Source organism: Chiloscyllium punctatum, chromosome 14 (assembly GCF_047496795.1).
Source record: "Chiloscyllium punctatum isolate Juve2018m chromosome 14, sChiPun1.3, whole genome shotgun sequence".
Taxonomy (NCBI): domain Eukaryota; kingdom Metazoa; phylum Chordata; class Chondrichthyes; order Orectolobiformes; family Hemiscylliidae; genus Chiloscyllium; species Chiloscyllium punctatum.
In genome coordinates, this window is record NC_092752.1 from 88,110,924 (window position 1) to 88,132,472 (window position 21,549).

A 21,549-nucleotide genomic window follows, 5' to 3' on the forward strand; every position below is an offset into this window, starting at 1 on the left:
TGGTCTAAGCTCTTGTTGTGTGCAATGGACTGTCACTAATAGCTTAATTAACCTGTGAGTCCCTGAACAGGTTTCCTTTGTCTGTAAGTCAGTCTGAAAATGCGCGACATACCTCCTTTTGTGAGGGGAAACACATTCTCTTCAAAGGAAATAAGTGGCAGATCACTCTGAGAATGGTTTCTCGCACACACCAACAGCAGGAAAGGGTTTTTTCTAAAGATTTCCAATCTCTATCTACAAATCTGATTTGTCAGTTTGTGGAGGATTCAGCCCCTTTGTTCTGAGCTGTTTTTATACAAGCAGTTGGTTCATTATGTCTTTGCCAAGAATGTTGTTTACTTTTCCCTTTTACTGTGATTCTGCAGGTTAGAATATTCTGTGAGTCAATAATGTTCAGTAACTGAACATTGATTGATTTTGTCTCTAACAGAGCAGTGGCCTTGTTTTCAGCTAATTATTCACTTTCCATTTCCTGGTTGTGTTGAATGTTCCAGAACCAGACTCTGAGCAATGTTTCCATTCACTTGTGTTGGATTCACTGACAGCCGCGTGGTCAGTCAGTTTCAGCAGTTTGAATTCAATAATCATCTAGAATTATGAGTCTATTAATGAAATTATTCTCGATTGTCACGAAAAACCCATCTCAGTCACTGATGTCCTTTAGGGAAGAAAGCTGCCATCCTTACCTGATCTCGTCTACATGTGACCCCTGACCCACAGCAATGTGGTTGACTCTTACCTGCCCTCTGGGTAATAAATGCTGCCCATAGCCAGTGGCACCTACATCTAGTGAATGAATTTTCAACAAAGCTCTTAGTCCTGTGTCATGTGAGAAAGAAGCAGAAGGTGACCATTTGGCCTCTCAAGTCCACTCCATCATTCAATAAGGCCAGGCCTGATCTGTTAGTGATTTATATTCCATCTTCCCCCAATGTCCCTTAACAAGAATCTATCAACCTGTGTCTTAAAAATATTCATTGAGCCCACCTTCTGGGGCAGAGAGTTCCAAAGTTGCACAGCCCTCTGAGAGGAAATAAATCTCCTCATCTCTGCCCTGAAAGGGTGAATCTAATTTTAAAGTAGTTCTCTCGAGTTCACGTATGACCCACAAGAAGAAACATCCTTTCCACATCCTCCTTAACAAACCATTCAGGATCTTAGACACTTCAGTCATGTCACCCCTCACTCTCCCAAACTCCGGCTGTAACAAATCCAGCCTGTCCAACCAATCCACATTTTATTACTGTCACGCCGGGTTGAAATGTTGTGTTGTGTTTATTATGCAGTGAATGTGTTGTTTCACTGTGTGGGGTCTAAGAGTCAACGTGAGCCATACTAGCTTTTCTGTCTCACTGTGTTACATATATCTTACATCACTGTGGTGATCCAATCCCTCCCGACCTCATATAACCAAAAAGAATGGCAGAGACAGATCAAGAAAAGTTGTTCAAAAATTTGTTGTCGCCTAAAAGGTACTTGGTCTGTTTGTAGAGATTGCATTGTAATTGAAGTAACCAGTTAATGAAAAGTTACTGACAAAAATATTTTATGCGGAGTTGCTGCTGGTGATGGAAATGCTGCTGGTTGGTATAAGAGAGGGCTGGGGGGAATACTGTACTGATGAGAAAGTTGAGCAAGGTAACCTTTTATCTTTGTCAATAAGAAGAGGCAGAGATTGCAGCTAGGACAGTGTTGGAGCTGTTTTGATCTTGCAGACATTATTTTAATATTTATTTGATGTGATGTGGGTGTCACTGGCTGGACCCAGCATTTCTTGCCTGTCCCTAGTTACCCTTGAGAAATTGGTGCTGAGCTGTCTTCTTGAACCGCTGCAGTCTACCTGCTGTGGGTTGACCCACAATACCATTGGGGTGGGGCTTTCCAGGACATTTACCCACCGACAGTGAAGGAATGGCAATATATTCCCAAGTCAGGGTGGGTTAGTACCTTGGAGGGGAACTTGAAGGTAGTTGTATTTCCATCTAGCTGCTGCCTTTGTCCTTCGAGATGGAAGTGGCCGTGGGTTCCTTGAGTGTTGTTAGGGCTGCACTAATCCAGACAAGTGGGAAGTATTCCATCACACTCCTGACTTGTGCCTGGTAGCTGTTGGGCAGGCTTTCAGGAGCCAGGAGTTGAATTACTCTTGTAGCCACTGTGTTTGTGTGGTGAGACCAATTCAGTTTCTGATCAATGATTATCCCCAGGATAATGTTGATAGTGGGTGTTCAGTGATGGTAACAGCATTGAATGTCAAGTGATGGTAGTTAGGTCATTTCTTATACGTGATGGTCACAGCCTGCATTTGTGTGGGATGTATGTTACTTGCCCCTTGTCAGCCCAAACCTGGATATTGTCCAGATCTTGTTGTTCTTGGGGTTGGACTGCTTCAGTACCTGAGGAGTTAATTAGTTAACAATGTTCAATAATTACAAAATTATGCAAATTCCTTTTTCTATCAAATGTCATGGACTGTATCTTGTGGTCACTCTGATATTAAATTTCGTTATCTCATTATTTTCTTCCTAATTCAGACAAAAACGTTTGAACATCGATCAGGATAAAATTAAATAAATTGAAAACATACGTTTCTACATGTAAACTAATTGAATGAAATCCATTACTTCTGTATTGTCTGCATTTTGAGCAAAAGTCATTTCTTTTCAATAATTACCGAATGGCTCATTAATTGTCCTCACTCCATCAATCCAGCTGTTAGATTTTAGTCTTCAGTTTACCAATCTTAATGATGTCTAATCAACATCAGAGCAAAGGGCTTTTAAAATGTTGAGTCAACTTATTTGTTCTGATTACAACATTTATAATGAATTCATTATCTTTATAATAATTACAGAATAATTTGTTTGTCTTTCTAACATGTATAGTCAGATCCATATTTTCATTTAATCCATTGTAACAATACTATTGTTTTCAGGTCAAGTATCCCACAATGGAACCAATGATTTTGCACCCAACATGCTTTGAAAACTGACTTTTGCTCATTTGAATAATCACAGTAATCTCAGCCTTATAAGTTCAGAGAACTGTAATTACTTTTCACTGCAATGATTGCTGTTCATGTCTACCCATTGCACAGTCACATAGCAACATTAAATATCTCCTTCTTTGAAGTGCACTGGTATATTTTCAAAAATCTATGTGTTGCTAATGTGTAACTATTGTTCAGTTCAGTAAGGGGTATAAATGTGCAATAATAGCTCAGTACGTGAACTGATGTGAATATATTGCAGTGTACAAACTCACAATCATTGTGAAAATCAATTTTAATTTTAACCATGGAAACACAGTTGAATTAATTCAATTATATTTCACTTTAATGCTCGCATTCATTGTATTTCTAATCACAATGAGAGTGAACTATTTCATGTGACACAATTATTTAAAATTCATGTCACTTTTTCATTGACACAAAATAGAATTAATACCCGTTTGTTCTTTCCCTTACCTTTCACAGTCAAGTTTGAGTTGTAGAAAGTTAGACTGATACAGCACGGAAACAGGCCATTCAGCCCAACTTGGCATTCCGGCCAGGTTTCCAAAACTAAACTAGTCCCATTTTCCTGTGTTTGTCCCATATCCCTCTGGATGTTTTCTATCCATGTAACTGTCCGAAAGTCTTTTAGATGTTGTAATTGTACCAGCCGCTGCCTTTCCTCTCACATCTCATCTCAATATACCAAACACACGTTGTGAAAAGAGTTGCCCCTCAGATCCCTTTTAAAACTTTCCCCCTCACCTTAATAACATTCATACTTTAATCAGTGACCTGAAGCAAATAAATTCAAGATATTGTGACCATTATAATCAACAACAGATACAAGTTGAGAAAATGTTGGATTGAAAAGTAATTCAATTGACACTTAGATATTTTCTAATCAACTCTGAGGTGCTTTGACACATCTCTGTTTAAGGTAGGAATTGAACGCCTGCCTCCTGGTCGATTAGTACAGACATTACCAGAGCCCTCCATAATGTTCCCATGCAGGAAGGGCAGGACTATAATCATATACTTACTGTGGTTACTCACAGGGAAAACTGCTCAGATATTTATCATGATAATTGGACTAGGATTATATTAGACACTTCCAGTGTGTAATGGATAAAAAGAATTCCTAATTTCTAATAATGATGGAACAAAGCGACAATGACCTTAAATAAATATAAGTCTCATGAAAGTCAAATAATTCAATATGTTTGAAGCAGTTATTCATATACATACATTAACATTGACCTGCTTTGTAACTCACATGAATTGGAAAGAAAGCATTCGCCATTCAACGTGACTACTCAGCGAAAGACAACTTTCCTCAGTTTCACAAAATTGTGATTTCTAAGAATTCAAGATTTATTGTAAAAGAATAGATCAACCATTGGTTAATTCAGGTTTGTGTACACAAGAAACACATGAAAGTTAAATAATGTTTAATGTGAAAAAGAGTTAGTTCTTTTGTAATAATCAGAAATATAGAAATGTTAGCATTGAAGTGAAATACAATCAGTACAAGAATGCAAAAAAACTGTGGATGCTGGAACTCAGAAACAAAATCAGTAATTGCTGGAAACCAACACAGCAGGTCTGGCAGCATCTGTGGGAAGCATTCAGTGTTAATACTTTGGGTCCAGTGACCCTTCCTCAGAATGTATTTTTGCTCACAGCCAATTCAATCCAACAAGCTTCCATACTGAAAATTATTTTGCAAAGATTAAGAGATTGTAGAGTGCAATATTGTTTGTCAGTTGATGTATTGAGCCATTGTTCCACATCGACAGCTGGATATATTACATTTAAACAATGATTACCAGTTAGATATTAGCAATAATTAGTTTTAAAATGGCTGAAACCAAATTTAAGGTTGATAAGAAAATCCTTATTGCAAAGTAATTGTGCAGTATATCTGAAAAAACTGAAATATTGAAGTGAAAAATAATTAACCATCTCTTAATTGTTAAGGCTGATTAATAATCCTTCAATTAATACGAGAATTCAAATGAAAGAGAATGAGATAGTTACTATGAGTGTTGGGTGAGAAAACTCTGGTTGATTGCAGGTGTGTTGACCTGAAAAGAATGTTAATATTTCATTGTGATACTGGCACTAAGAAATAATGGATTCAACTAAAATGTGAATCTCATGATGGTGTGAGAATTGAAATGACAATCAAATAATAATTAATGTTAGAACTCAACACTTAAAATGATTCAATATATTCAAGGCAGTTTGTACTGGATATTCATTAAGATCACTAAACTGAGAATTAAAATATTGGGTTAATTTAAAACAAAAATCACACCTTCAGAGATTATTCATTAGAATTGTTTTGTCATTGAAAAAACCTCATTTATTCAAGAATTCTGCATTTCCCTCATTTTCTGTCTTTTTTCCACAGGGATCTGTACTGGAACCCTTCTGGTTATGATACAAATATATAGAAGTGGCATGAATTAAAATCTAATTGGGTGAGTTAATAAGCTTACAGATGATACAAAGTTCAGTGCAGTTGCGAATAATGTAGAAGGTTGTCGAAGAATGCAGCAGGAAAAAAGATAAACTGCAGCTATGGCCAGAGAAATGAAAGGTAAAGCTTAATCCATACAAGTGTGAGGTGTCTCACTTTAGGAGCTCAAATGTTAAGGAGAAGTAGATAGTTAATGACAGGACCCTGAATAGCTTTGTTGTTCAAAGGGATCTTGGCATTCAAGACCATGGCTCCCTGAAAGTGTCCATGCAAGTAGATAGGGTCGTAAGGAAGGCAAATGGCATGCTGGCCTTTATTGGTCAGGGAACTAGTTACAAGAGTCAGGATATCATGTTGCAACTTCATAAGACTTTGGTTAAGGCATACTTAAAGTATTGTATTTACTTCTGTTCACCACATTACAGGAAGGATATGGAGGATTTGGAGAGGGTACAGAGGGCATTTACCAGGATGCTGCCTGGATTTGGAGAGGCTGCTTTTTTGTGGAGTGGCCGTGGATGGGGCAAGAATTGTTTGAAGTCTATACAATCATGAGATACATAGGTAGGGTTGTCAGTCAGGAAGTTTCTCCCCAGAGTTGAAACGTCAAAACTATGAGGCATGCATTTAAGGCTGGGGGGGTGGGGGGAAGTTCAAGGGGCATGTGAGGGGCAATTATTTTTTACACAGGGAGTGGTCGGCGTCTGGAATGAACTTCAAGGGTTCGTGGTGGAGGCAGATACATTAAGGCTATTTAATGTTCATTTAGATAATTTGGATGGATATGGATCAAGGGTCGGCAGAAGGGATGAGTTTCTTTTGCATTACGTTCAGCATAACGTTATGGGCCAAAGGACCCATTCCTATGCTGCACAGATCTTTGAGAGAAAACTAATGTCTCACTCATATGACGTTTAATCTAATCAATATTTAGCCACTGGTGTCAGAAATAGGAAGAAAATAAGTAGAGAACAAACATGAATATAATCTAAAGATAGAGTCAATGACATTTAGAGAAGTAATTTTTTGATTTTTTAATATTATAATATTAATAAATTTGGAGATGTGTTGAAAACTTTTGCAATTACTGATGTGCTGAGCCAAAATAACCCTTTTTAAACTGAAGATTAGACTAGAAACCTGTTAGAAAACTTGAAAATATTCAGTCAGGTGTGATGCACATCATAATTTAATCCATTGATTATTACTGTCAATACTATAATTAAAAAAAAAATCAGGTCGACACCAAAAAGCATTGATTTTCCATCCAATGCTCATTGGAAATATTGGAATACTACTCATTTCAACAATCAAAGTAATCCCAGCCTCATCGATTAAGAGATATCTAAAGACATTTCACCAATAATTACTGTTTATTTTGAACAAACAGCAATGGGAAGTTTCTCATTAGCATGCAGTTCACTGACAACATATGAATAATTTAGTTATTGCTAATATCTAACCACTGATTAATCCAGAAAGGGATAGAAAAGTGGAATTATGGCTCAGTACATCAACTGATGGAAAGATATTGCAGTGTTCACTCTCCCAAATATTGTGAATATCGATGTATATTTTGATTTGATTTGATTATATTTTTCTTCAACACAAAGATTTATTATAATTCTGATCACAGTAAGATTTAAGTATTTTAAAGCTAAAAAAAAGTTATATTTGTGACATTTTTGTAAACAAGAAAATAGAATTTACAGGTGTTTGCTCTTTCCTTTATCAATCAGAATACATTTGGAATTGTTGCAAGTTATACATTTGTGGAAGGAAGAGAAAATGTCTGCAGCTGAATAGTCACAGTGAATGACCTTTTCTTCCGATTCCGTCCGACTGCTAAACATTCTCATTATCTTTTTCTTTATAAGAAAAACTGCTTTAAATATATTCAGCAGTTGTATTTTTTATGAATTTACAATAAGCTCATGATATATCGATTTATCTTTCTTCTAATTATCCTGATATTAATTTGTAAGTAAGAGCATATGTGCTTAGTACCATTATTATAGTGAATTACTAGTTCATTCTCAGTCCATGACACAGAAACAGTCTAATTAATTCCCAGCCCAATTATCAGAATGAACACTGGTTAGTTTTCATTTGAGTAATCCCAATTGATTATAATCCCACCCTTCCTTGTTGGGACGATAATGAAAGGCACTTGTGTATCTCTAGTAGTGTCTCTCCTAAGAGACCAGATATCCAGATGCAGAGCCATCGCCTTGAAAGCTAGTGCTTCCAAATAAACATGTTGGACTATAACCTGATGTCATGTGATTTTGTACTTTGTCCACCCTAGTCCAACAGGGAGAAAGTGAGGACTGCAGATGCTGGAGATCAGAGCTGAAAATGTGTTGCTGGAAAAGCGCAGCAGGTCAGGCAGCATCAAAGGAAAGGAAGAAGGTCTTATGCCCGAAACGTCGAATCTCCTGTTCATTGGATGCACCCTAGTCCAACACCGACATCTCCAAATTATTGTTGCACAAAGGCATTGTTGTAATTTCTAAAAGAAAATATGACTTTAATTAAGATCTTTAACACACGATTATTAATCCCTTCCTATATTAATATAATATAATTGTATTTGAAAAAAAATTCTCACTGAACACAGCACACACATCCACACAAATGTCTTCCTGGTCATCTAATTACTGCTCAAGAGAAAAACCTGAGTAAATATTTTATTGTTTCTGAGAACAAGAATCACAGTAAACATTTGGTGAGCAGTTCCATCCAATAAATGCACTTGATTTCTTTAATTTCACTTTAGTAATTGCACACGACATATTTCGCTAAACCCAATAACAATGCTTTATTACAAATGAGCAAGGACGCTAACATCAGCATACATAGTTCTGATCCAAATGTCGAAATATTTACGATAATAAAACTTCAGGAATAATTAAGTGTTCTTTGCAAGAACGGCATGAAGATGTTCAAGGTCCTCGAATTACTGTTGAATAGAATACTCTTCATAAGGGCCTTATTGTCTCGAGCCGATGTTTTCTGTGACTGGTATTTTTTTTAATAGTGACGGATGTGTTTTCAAATCATGTGCACTGCAGAAGGATTTTTTAAATTTTCAATTTGTTATGAGCAAAAAAACTGTTTTGAACATGCTGATTTACTTTTTTTACTCCAAAGTTATTTATCAATGTACAATCATCACAAAATTATGTAAGTTCCCTGTATCTTACGTTCACTGTCATGCACACTTTCACTATCTACTTATTAACTTCCTACTTCTGACAGGAATGTCTAAACATTGGTAATGAACAAAAGTATATAAATTAAAAGCACGTCTCAAGGAGCAAACCAATGGATGGTAATATGTCATTCTTGTAATCCTGCATGTTTGACCCAAAAACAATTCTGCTGAATAATAACTGAATTGCTCATTTTTGTGAATCCATAAAGCTAGCTATTATATTGTATTCCTCAGTTTACCGATATTCATGAATATCCAATAATCATCACAGCAAAGTGTTTTAAAATATTAAATCAATTTATTTTTACAGATTATAATGTTATTTTTCCAGTCACTGCCATTACAATAATTGATCAGTTATTGGAGTTAGTCTTTCTAACAAATAGTGAGAATCGCATTTCAATTGCATCAATTGTTTCTGAGTATGAACACTACAATATAAACATCAATTTACTTCTCATTTGAACGATCCCATAATGGAACCAATGACTTCCCATTCAGTGCCTCATTGTAAATATTTGATGATTGCTCATTTGAATGATCACGGTAATCTCAGCCTGAAGTGTTCAGAGAACTGTAATTACTTTACATTAGAATAATTCCTGGTCGTTTCTCCACATTGTTCAGTGAAATAATCAACTAAGATTTCTCAGTATTCTTAAATTAACTGATAGAATTTACACAATCCAATTGATGCTATTATCTAATCATTGTTCAATATAGTTCAGGGTATATCTGTGGAATTATGGCTCATACATGAAATAATGTAAAGATTTGCAGTGTGTGTTGTAAATATCAATTTTTATTTTAACCCTAGCAAAAGTTGAATTGATTTAATTATGTTTCGCTTACATGTTAACATTTACTGTATTTATAAACACGGTACAAGTTAATCATTTTTCATGGAACAAAATCATTTAAAATTCTTGTGACATTTTGAAGTAAAACAAAAGGAACTAACATCTCTATTGTTTCATGAAATAGTCACAGTACATTTTGAACTTTGGGAAGTGAACATTTCAGGAAAGAATGGAATTTGTCTTCAGATGAATAGTCGCATTGTGTGACTAATTCATTTATTTTCCTCATCATTTATGTTGCAAAAAACATTTGAATTTTCCTTTTATTCTGTGAAAACTTGCTTTGAACATATGGACTTATTTTATTGATTTTTGTTCATCAGTTTACAATGATCAAATGATTAGGCATTTTTTCCTATCATGGATCATCATGAGATTCATATTTAATTAAAGTCATTATTGCTTTGTTACATCATTACTGTAAATTACTAATTCATTTTGTCAGTTCATTACACACAGGAAATATGTAATTAATTCCCATACAAATTATTACAATAAACATCTGATTCGTTTTCATTTGTGTTTCCACAGTAAGCATGTGACTATGGTCCTGCCCTTCCGGGTGGGAACATTATGAAGGGTCCTTGTGGAGCTCTGACAGTGTCTCTACGACGAGATCTGGAGGAATGATTTCAATTCCCACCTTCAGCAGAGATGTGTCAGAGCGCCTCCAAATATTCATGAGAAAATACCTGAGCATAGACTAAACTGCTTTTCAAAACAACATGAAATATGCTTCAATCTGCTGTGCATTTCAATCATCACCATATCTACTACTTATTTTCTTCAGGTCACTAATAAAATGATGCATCTAATTTTGCTGGTTCGACGTTCCTTGGAAAAGTAGTTGAGAATGTTGAAATCTTAAAGTTGGAAGAGTCTAAGAAATGATACTCACTGTTTTTTTTTCTTTGAAAGAACCTAGTTCAGACATTTCAAGCACATAAATCCTTATTCTCCAGTGTTATAAAGATGAAAAAATAAACAGTCGAAATTCCTCTTGAGCAATATAACCAATTGCAACTTCATATTATTCATTGGTCAGTTGATCACCTACAATTGTAACTAAATATTGCAATTCATCTAAATATTGTTACGTGCTTTGAACAAATTAAATTTCTTATTACTATTCATTCATGAATTGTCAGGAATTTGTTTTTATTTTCCATCCACTTATTCATAAGATTGATATGCTTTCAAAATATGGACGTGCTCATTTGAACATTTAATTTGTCTCTTCGTGCATGATAGCTTCAATGCATTTTGCTAATTAACTCTACAAAACTTAAAAATGTTGTTGACTTTAATTCTTTTGTGTGCAAGAAAACAATGTAGGTACACCCTTCTGTTCTTTAGCTCAAATAACACTAAATTTTAAATTATTGAAAAGACTACACTGGGGCAAAAAGAATGATTCTTCATCTCAAATATCACATTAAATGTCAGTTTTTCAAATCATGTGACCTCTAAAATGATTTGTATTTTGCTTTCATTATAAGAAAAAAAACCTGCTTTGGAAATGTTAGAATCTGTTTCTTTTACTTTCAGCATTAGTTGTCAATGTACAATAATCACATAATTATCAGTCATTTTGAGCAAATAATTTTCTGTACCAAATGTCATTAACTAGACCTTTTGTTCACAATAGTACTCACTTTCCCAGTCTAATTATTTTCTTCCTTATTCTGACATAGATGTCTAAACATTTATCACGATAAAAATTAAATAAATAAACATGACTCAACAAAAAAACCCGATGTTGAACTGTGTCAATTGTTGCTGAGTATCTTTTAGAATTATTAAAGCGACTTTTTATATATTAATTTTCTGTTTATCAATCTTAATTATTACATAATCAACATCAGAGCAAAGTGCTTTCAAAATATTAATTAATTTATCTATCAATATTCGAGAAACAAGGAACAATTACAATAAATACACAGCACTTTGTGCTTGTTACGAAGTCTAAGTTAATGTGTTTTTAATATTTTCCATATTTCTTATTATGAATGCTACAATATAAAAACCTGTTTGGTTGGGGCAATACACCCAGAAAAGACCAATAACTGGCCTTGCGATATCCTTTGTAAATATCTGACTTTTGCTCATTTGAAAGATCACAGTCATCTCAGGCATTGATATTCAGAGAACACCTGTTACTTTACACTGCAATATTTCTCTTCATTTCTGCACATTACTCAGTGGAATAGTAAAATGAGATACCTCATTATTCTTAAATTCATTGATAGTAGTTTTAAAATCAATTTGTTGCTAATATGGAATAATTGTTCAATTTGGCAAAGGATGTAAATGTGGAATTATGATTCCATATAATAACTATTGCAAGGACATGTCAATGTACAATCTCTCAATAATTGTGAATATTGCCTTTCATTTTAAACTTGGAAACACTTTTGAAATGATTTGAGCGTAATTCTCTTCAATGTTAACATCACAATAATGGTTGAATATTTTTCAAGTGCAAAATTATTTAAATTCCGATGAATGTTTTTTGCAGTGCACAAAAAAGGGATTGACATCTTTCTTGTTTCATTCACCAAACACAGGAAATGGTGGCTTCTTAAAAATCATACATTTTCAGAAAGAATGAAAGCTGTCTTCAGCTGAATAGTCCCATTGACTGATCAGGTCATCATTTTGTTCCAATTTATGTGTAGAACAAAAAGATTTTACTTTGCATTTCATAAAATGAGAAACTGTTATGAACAAATAGAATGATTGTATTCATTTTTGTTTATCAATTTACAGCATTCACACAATTCTGTCAAGTGTCATTCTGCAAATTATCATAAAAATCATATTTAATTAAGACATCTGTTAACTCCCATCATTATTGTAAATTACTATTTAATTTTCAGTACATTACACACAGGATCCATCCATTTAATTCCAATCCAATTATCACAATAAACATCTGATTAATTTTCACCTGAGTGACCACAGTGAGCATGTGATTATAGACCTGCCCAGACTGATTGGGGACATTATGAAGGAATGTTGTGCAGCTCTGATAGTGTCTCTGTTACCAGACCAGGAGGTACAGTTTCAATTCCCACCTTGCACAGAGTTGTGCCAGAGCAGTTCTGAATGTTGATTAGAAAATATCTAAGAATCAGTTGAATTGCCTTTCAATTCAAAATTAGATATGCTTCCATCTGTTGTTCATTCCAATAATCACAGTATTTGCTATTTATTTTCTTCAGGTCCCTAATAACAGAATGTATCTAATTCCATTCAATCATTATTCGTTGGATAATATTTGAGAATGTTGCAGTTATACAGATGAAATATACATAGTAATGATATTCATTGATTTTCTTTTGTTCTGAAGAGCTGAGTTCAAACAGCACATAGAACTTGATGCTCCAGTGCTATAAAAATGAGGAGAAAAAAATAAATTTCTTGTTCAGTAAAATAAACAAATGCCAATTCCTTTTATTTACCAATTTTTAGTTATTGATCTGTTTATGAATTGTGTGAAATTTGTTTTAGTTTTCCACTCACCTATTTATATAGAATGTCAGATTGAACTGCTGTGAAAATATCCAAGTGCATTCATTTGAAATTTGACTTTGCATATTTATCACTGTGGGATATAGGTAAAGCAATGTTACTTCTGCGATCATAATTGTTTATTCAAGGTAAATGAACCCGAACTAGTGTATAATTGTTTCAGCCAAGAGTTGAGTTAACAAAAATGAAAACTATACGAAGGAAATATATAATTGCTCTTGCATTAGCTAAAATGTGCACACAAGAATGAAATGTGTCTGCAAATAATGGTAGATATTACAGTCAAATAGATAAGGTGCTGTGAGGGGAGGGGGTGTAGGTTAAGCTAGATATGCCTGTACAAACAGTTACAAGCATCTGTTTCCCGCTTCAGCAGAAACAAAGAAAAACATCAAAAGGTCATAAGGCTCGGTGTAAATAAAGAATAAAAGGAAATATTGCTTTGGTTAGCACGGAAATAGATGGCAGTGAAGAAGGATAAATAACAATAAGACCACAGAGGGAGGTGGTCAAACGGCCTTGTAATAAAAAGTTTGTCATGGACAAGGCCGGATGAGTTCAGAGATAAACAGCCGGTTTAGATTAGAAATAGTTGTAAACAGTGAAGGAGCAATGGGAGGAGGGAAGAGAAACGAATTACATAAATATTGTGTACTCGTTAAATTCAGTGTGTGTGTGTGTGCCTTGTGGACAGTGGACACCACACCCCCCTTGCAACAGCGTAATAAACGATATTACTGATTCAGGTCTTGTTCCGGACTGAAGTTATTGAAGTGACTGAACCTCGTTTCTCACAATCACTTATCTCATTTATTGTATGATGTCTGAAGTGTGTTTTGCTCAGCAATTCTACCAACTATTTAAAAAGTCTAATCTTAAATAAGATCCTTAACACCCAATTATCAATCTATTCCTAATTCATGTAAATATCTCAATTTTCTTGAAGTCAATGTTCACACAAAACAGTGCACATAAAGCGACACAAAGATATTCATCATCAGCTGATTACTGTTCAGTGGAATAACCTGAGTATCGTATTGTTCCTGAAACTAATGACAACAGTAAGCATTTGTTTACTTGTCCATGCAGTAAGTGCATTTGATATCTTATATTTCAGTTCAGTTGTTAACGACGATTTATGTTGTTTAAAACAATAATTCTAATTTATCATGGATATTGACTGTAATACAATAACACTGGAAACATTTTTTTAACTATTCTAACAATCTTTAAGCTCCTCTTCTGTTATGAGTGTGCAAGAGACAATTCAAATTATAACCATTTTTGTTGCAAATTCAACAAACGCTACATTTGAATTTATGAACTTCTTACATATTTGCAAAAAGGATCGTCTTCACTGTATGTCATATTAAAAGACTGCTTATTCCAAACATGCATGCTACAAAATGATTATTGCTTTCATTACATTGTAAGAAAAGAAGTGTTGAATTTTTTGTTGTTTCAATTCCAACATTATTCATCATTGCACAATAATGACACAATTATTACAATCGCTTTATATACCCCCCACCCAGCAGTGACTTCATTGTTTGTTTAGTTTCATGCTCATTTTCATGATCTATTAATTCTCTTACTAATTCTGACACTTTGATTATAATATTAATCAACGTAGCATCTCTGCAAAGAATCCGGTGGAAAGAAATTCACAATTTTTATATTGCATAAATTTTTGAGTTCAGAAAAGAATTTTGTTCAATAATGACTGAATGTCTCATTTTTTCTTTAATACGTAAAGCTAGCTACTATGTTTTATTCCTTAGTTTACTGATCTTAATAAATATTCAATCGACATCACAGCAAAGTGTTTTTGAAATATTGAATCATGTTAATTCTTCATATGTATTGCAGTGTACAATCTCTCATTCATTGTAACAATCAATATTTATTTTACCTGTTGAAACATAGTTGTATTAATGTAAATATATTTCACTTCAATGCTTACACTTATAGTGTTTGTAATCACAATAAGACTTAAGCATTTCTCATGCAACAAAATCCAATGAAAAAGCATCAGCATCTCTTTATTATTTCATTAAACAATGACAATAAATTTTGATTTTTTGGAAGTTGAACAGTTTTAGAAAGAAGGAATGTTGTCTTCAGTTGAATGTTCACATTCAATGACTTCTTCACAGTATCTGCTGTTTATTCTCTTCTCCGGGTGCCCAAGAAAAGAAATTAACTAGTTCTGCTGGTTCTAAATTCCTGGAAAATATTTGAGAATGTTGTGGTCTTAAAGATGAAAAGGCTAAGTGATCGTAATTGATCAGTTTTTTGTTCGTAAGAGCTTGATTCATTCATTTCGGACATTCAGATTGTTATTCTGCCGTGTTACGGGGGGGTGGGGGAGGTGGGGGGGAAACAAGTCTCTTTCTTCATCTGTAAAGTAAACATATGCCACTTCCAATTATTCATTAGTCAGCTAATTGCAATTCATCTAAATATTGTAATGAGCTTTGATCAAATTAAATTTCTAATTATTTTCATTCGTAAATTGTTGGAGATTTGTTTGTTTTTGTTTTCCATTCATCTATTCGTATTGAATGTAAATTTTACACGCTTTGACAATAGCGGAGGGTGTTTATTTGAAATTTGTCTTTGCATACCTCTCACTGATTTTACTTATTGCATATAGTTGCACAGTGCTGCCTCACAGTGCCAGGGATCTCGGTTTGATCCCATCCTCGGGTAACTGTCTTTGTGTACTTTGCCCATTCTCCCCAAGTCTATGTGACTTTGCTGTGGTTTCCTCCTACAATCCAAAGACGTGCAGGGTAGGTGAGCTGGCTATGCTAAATTGCACATTGTTTTCAGGGATGTGTATGTTAGTCAGCAGTAAATTTAGAGGAATATGGTTGGGAAAGTGTTTGGATGGGTTACTCTTTGGAGGGTCATTTTTTTCAACGAAATGACCTGTTACCACACTGTGCTAACAGGGATTCTACAATAGTTTCATTGCATTTCTCTAAGCAATTCTAACTTTTTAAAAGTTGACTTTAGTTAATACCTTTAACACTTGATTATCAATGTGTTCCTAAATCTTGTAAAATAGCTCAATATTTTTTAAATCGTTGCTCACACAAAACACTAAATATTAGGTCACACAAAGGTCCCCATGACCAGCTAATCACTGTTCAGTGGAATAATCAGAGTAACTATCTGATTGTTCCCGAGATCAATCCCCACTGCCACAGTAAGGATCTGTTATCATTCCCTCCAATAAATACAGTAGGTGTCCTCTGGTATTTCAGTTCAATAATTACACACAATACTGGTTGGTCAAAGCAGTGGTCATTCTTTATTATGAATGGCCAAGGATTCTAACTCAAGAGATGTTCATATGTCCTGATGTGTTGCACGGTCACAAACAGGTTTTCAGTCCAAATATTGCAAAAATACGTTGGTTTCGTTCAACTGCTGATGTTAACATTTTCAGTTCATGTCCATTAAAAATATTTGGAGAAAGTGAGGAAAACAGATGTTGGAGATCACAGTCAAAAGTATGGTGCTGGAATAGCACAGTAGGACAGGCAGCATGTGAGGAGCAGGAGAAACCACGTTTCGGACATAGGCCTTCATTGGGAATCTCTGGCTCCATGGATGATGCCTGGTCTGCTGTGCTTTTCCAGCACCACAATCTCGACATTAAAAATACTTGTCTGCTTATGTGGAGCAATTACTGACTGTTTCCTCTGTAATTTAAATTTACCATGCTTTCTATTCACTAAAGTTCTGATATTAATTGCTCTTCGTGTTCTTCTTAATTCTGATACAAATCTCAAAATTCTGGGCACAATAAAAGTGATATGAATTATAAATTAGTATCTGGACAAGAGAACCAATGAACAGCTACATAGACTTCTTGAACAGTCTATATATTTGAATGAAAAAGCAATGCCTTCTAAAAATATCTGCATGACTGTATCCTTCTTTAATTCAATAATCCCGCAAACAGCTTATAATTGTCAGTTGATCTCTCTTAATGACTATCTAATCAATCTCAACGTAAACTGCTGAAAAATATTGAATCATTTTGTTTGTTAAATTGCAAAGATTCATTCTCAATTCGTTATTACAACAATAAGTGAACCATATTTTCTCTGTCCGCTAAGGTCAAGTCACCTGTGGCTCATAAGTGAACATTCTAAATATTCCTACAGCTGGAGAAATCGGAGCTGAAAAGGTCAAACTAAAGGAAAGAGTAGACAAAATAATCAGCTCCAGAAAACAGCGGAAGGCCCGGTCAAAGAGGTCACAAAGGTTCGGGAGATCCAGTTACAACAAGCCCGAGAGTTGTGTTTTGGAGAGGTTGAAGCAGACTTCCAGCCAGTGCCTGAGCATTATACACATCACTTGAGAATGACAACAACAGAAGGGTGTTTACTCGAAACCCATTGGATGCTTAGAATCCAGAGTTCTGGTAAAATGTTGTGAAACATTTCCCAAATCATGGAAGTCAGCTCAACATTATTGAAATCAAAGTACTCATAATGGTCTTCAAGACCACCTAATTACTGTTCGGTGAAAACCTCTTTGTAAGTACCTTATTGTTCTCAGGATCAATTATCACAGCAATCATCATGCTCTCATCAGATCCAAACATATGTACGAGACACCTTATTATAATTTACACACTATATCTTTCCCAGAACAATGATGACAGTTTATTACTTATGGTTGTGGATGCTAATTGTAACATGTATTGAGATGAAGCAAGTCTTGACTACAGGCAAGTTTTCTGATAGGTTTCCAATCGAATAATTATGATAAAGTATAATTGAGGTTCACTACATTGTGAACAGATCCCCATAAAAGGAATTCATCTGTTTATTCAGAGAAAATAGTGAAACAAATACCTTGACAAATGCCGTTGACTGTGTTTTTCTGTGAAAAAAGCTCCTTACTGACTTATTTTTTTTGTAATTCTGACTCAAATGTCTAAATATTGATTTTATGAAAAATTGCATGAATGAAAGATAATACATAACTTGTTCTTATTATATATTATATTTCTCCAGAAGGAAAGCAGAGACACCAAGTGTAGAATTCTTGAAGATCTGAGGATTTTGAATGACAAAGCAATTCTGATCAATGTTCACTGAATGTCTAAAGTCTTTTCAAACCATCATGCCAGCATTTTAATTCTCAGTTGACTGATCTTAATAAATTACTAATCAACATCAGAGCAAACCTATTTGGAAATATTGATTCATTCACCTTGTCAGAGTTCTAAAATTAATTAATAATTCATTGTCTCTCCAAAAATCACACAGCAATTCAGTTTAGGTTTCATAACAAACATCATCAAATTCATATTTTAGTTTAATCCATTATGTCTTTGTGCCAATATTGCAAGAATAATAGTTCTCTTATTCCAGGTCAGCACAACCACAAACTAACTAATGGTTCCCCATCCAACACTCACAGATAATATCTGTTCCTTTCTCCTTTGACTGTTCACAGAAATCATTGGATTAATATTCGGTCTTACATATTAACAGACGTCTGATTGTTTTGCACTCCAACAAATACTGTTCATTTTGACACATCACAGGCAGATTTCTAATCGTTTTTTAAGTTTGCTATGAAATGGTTTTAAGACTAATTATTGCTTATATCTAATATTTAATAATTGATCAAATCCAGTATATCCAACTTTCAGTGTGAAATTAAGACTCAGTGACGGAAACGTATTGCATTGTACAGATACCAATGATAGCGAATGGTGATTTTTATTTTAATACTTGAATCGTGGTTGATTTTCTGTTGTGGGTGTGGCCTGCCTCCATCTGGAACAGAAAATAGTTCATATTGGCTCATACAAAATCCCTGACAATCAGAAAGAGGCAGAGTACCTTCGAACTAAAACACAAGGTGTCAGAGGGGTGATAAACAAGACTAACAGTCTGTTCCAGCCTTTCATTAAAAAAAACGCACTACCAATGGACCTACTCCAACGCCAGGACTACAGAATTCCAGATAGCATACAGACAAATGACTAATCTCGATCTTCATAAATGAAAGGATAATTGTCCCAGTAAATGAATAAACAGCAGCTACAAGATGCAGCCCAGTTAACTCACTAAGCAGCTATCACGACAACAGAAGAGTTTGTTTGTCAGAAACAGTTATTATTTTAAAGTTACTCAGAATATTAAACAAAGGTTCTAATTGCAGATTCTTGAGAATCATTGGGGTAATTTGCAACATAAGTTAGATACATGTAACCAATGTCTATTAAAAAGCATTAGAGAAAAGCATTTAGACTTAGATGTGAAGTTAGCTAGTTTTAGGAATTTGTGTTAAGATATAATGTTCACTGCCCATTAATTATAAAGTCCTGACAGTAAGAGTAGCTATATAATTTTAAACAATATAATGAACTGTATAACACAAGTCATATTACTAATCTTAAAGCAAGTAAGTTAAAACTAACTGTCAGTTGTATTTCTTTGTACATAAATAATTAGGACAGTGAACAATCTGAGGAGTAATTGACTTTGGTAAAGTAAAATATAATAAACAGTAGAATTCAAAATGTCACACCAGATAAGGCATCCTGAACGGCCCGAGGGAGTGCTGCAATAACTTTGGAATCTGAATGAATGAGATGCGTGGAAAGATCCCAAGGCCTGGAGATTATAGTACCTGTTAAACAACATGAGATGATAAGAATCTGGGACTGTCTATTAGGATGCCCATCTGAGATGATGTGTTTGGTTTGAGTGTCTGGATGAGGAGGAGAGGGCTGTCACATTATATGTGCATAACAATGCTGCTTTTTACTGTACATGTTACAGTGTGTCATGGATCTCCCTTCCGAGATTGGCCTCGGGGGACGATCCCTTCATTAACTGATTGCTGCATGAGTAAACATCTTCCACATGCCTGAGTTCAGCCTGCCTCCTGAGTCTTCATTCCCTGTCAGGGAACAACACTTCTGCAGCTCTGATGACATTTCAATTCAATTCAAACATTTATTGTGTGTGAAATGATTATATTTGAGCAATATTATTTTCATGATAAAATTGCTTTACATTTGCTTTTTTTGGTATACAGAAAACAATGGGGGTATATCCATTTGTTTTTTAGTTCAACTAACACGAAATTTTAAATTATGGAAAAGACTACAATGGGGGAAACGGGAACTAGTCTTCAGCTCAAATGTCACATTAAATGATTGTTTCCTTTTTTTCCAAACATGTGTCCTCCAAAATGATTTTTTATTCTTATTTCATTTTTTTTTTAAAATTGCTTGGAGATGTTGAAAATTTTCCTTTTCCTTTCATGTTAGTCATCAGTGACAAATACTCACACAATTATGAGAATTCATTTCCGTACAAAATGTCATTGACTCTACCTTTTGTTCACAGTAATAGTCACTTTCACGGCCTTATTGTTTTCCTCCTAATTCTGAAATAAATGTTGAAGCATTTATTATGATAAAAGTTACATTAATAAAATTGACATGACTCTTCAAGAAAACTACTGGAAGAAAGCAGATAACTCTTGCATTGCCTGCATTTTTGAACAAAGTCCATTTTTTTCAATTGTTGCTGAATGATTTTTTCAGATCATACAGCTAAGATTTATGCTTTAATTTTCAGTTTCTTAATCTTAATGAATATCCAATCAACATCAGAGCAAAGTGTTTTCAAAATATTAAGTCAACTTATCTGTCAGGATTCTAAAAGCAATTATCAATTACAATAATTGCACAGCAGTTTAACTTAGACTTTGTAAAAATGCAGTGTTTTTAAAATTTCATTCATTATTTCTTATTGTCAATACTACGATATTAATACCTATTTGTTCAGGCCATTGCAAATACAAAACGACCAATAACATCTCTTGCAAAATTCTTTGTTAGTATCTGATTTTTGCTCATTTGAATGATAATAATTATATCAGCTTTTGAAATTCAGAGAGCTCCAATTACCTTTCCCTGCAATATTACTCTTCATTTCTACATATTAATCAGTCTAATATCAAGATGAGATCTCTCATTATTCTCAAATTCACAAATATGATTTTAAAAATCCCTTTTTGCTAATTATCTTATATATAATGATTGTGCAATCCAGTAAGTGGTATAAATGGGGAATTATGCTTCCATACAATAAATACTGCAAGGATATTGCAAAGTACAATCTCTCAGTCGTTGTGAATATTGTAATTATTTTTAACTTGGAAACATTTTTGGATTGATTTGATTATAATTTACTTCGATGCTGACACTTACTGTATATCCAATCACAATATCAGTAGATTATTTGAACGTATCATCGTTCATTCCAATAATCACATTATCTGCTATTTACTTTCTTCTGGTCACTAATAGCAAGATGTATCTAATTCCACTCAATCAATATTCCTCAGAAAATATTTGAGAATGTTGCAGTCATGAAGCTGAAATATACGAAGTATGATAGTCATTAATTTT